Source organism: Trypanosoma theileri, assembly GCF_002087225.1.
Source record: "Trypanosoma theileri isolate Edinburgh chromosome Unknown TM35_Tth_124_V1, whole genome shotgun sequence".
NCBI classification, from domain to species: Eukaryota; Euglenozoa; class Kinetoplastea; order Trypanosomatida; family Trypanosomatidae; genus Trypanosoma; species Trypanosoma theileri.
In genome coordinates, this window is record NW_021639966.1 from 6873 (window position 1) to 7718 (window position 846).

Genomic DNA, 846 nt, shown 5'->3' on the forward strand with positions numbered 1-846 from the left:
AATATACTAATATACTTTAACCTGTATTGCTTTATATATCTGCACCAGGAAGCATACTGATACGATAACACGAGTGGATCCATTCTCTCTCTCTCTCTATTTGGTAAAATGAATGGCACCACCTGCGCCTCCTCCAGAGTGCAGTCATTTCTCTTTTTTTCGTTTTTTTTTTTTTTTTTTTTTTTAATTCTATTGGGCAACTACATGATTTTTTTTTTGCTGATGATGCATGACTGAGTGCGTTTGTCGTTCTTGTGGTAGAGTGTTACGCTCAGCTTCTGTGCATCTTATTTTCGCTTCTTTTTTTTTTGTAATGGACGTCATTTATGTGTGAAACGGCAAATACTTTTGGGAGGGAGGGGGTACAAGTAAAATACAAGAAAAACATGGGATGGTCTTTGCAGTTGTGTTTCACTTGGTGAAAAGACTCTTTTTTCTTTTTTCTGGAAATCTCTTTATGTGTGTGTGGGTCCACTAAGATAACAGTGGTGTCGTGTGATTGGCTTGTGTGGGACTGCCNGGCAGAGGAGCATGATTCTATTAATGGTATCTTTTTCTTTTCAAAACAATTATATTTCAGTGTGTTTCTTTTGTTCTAATACATTGGAAAAAAAACTATTTAATTTTATTTGCTGAAAGTATTGGGAACGCGTTTTTTGTTCCACGAAAATTTGGGCTGCACTGTTTTCGTAAGTTTTATTTTCACTTCAGTTCTTTATAATGAGATTCATATCTGTGTGTGAAGGCAGAAAAGGGGAATTTTGGACTCTGGGTAATAACTAAATAATGGGTATGGTCTTGCTTATTTTACATGTGTTTCATCTTTTATACCTTGTGAAACATCTC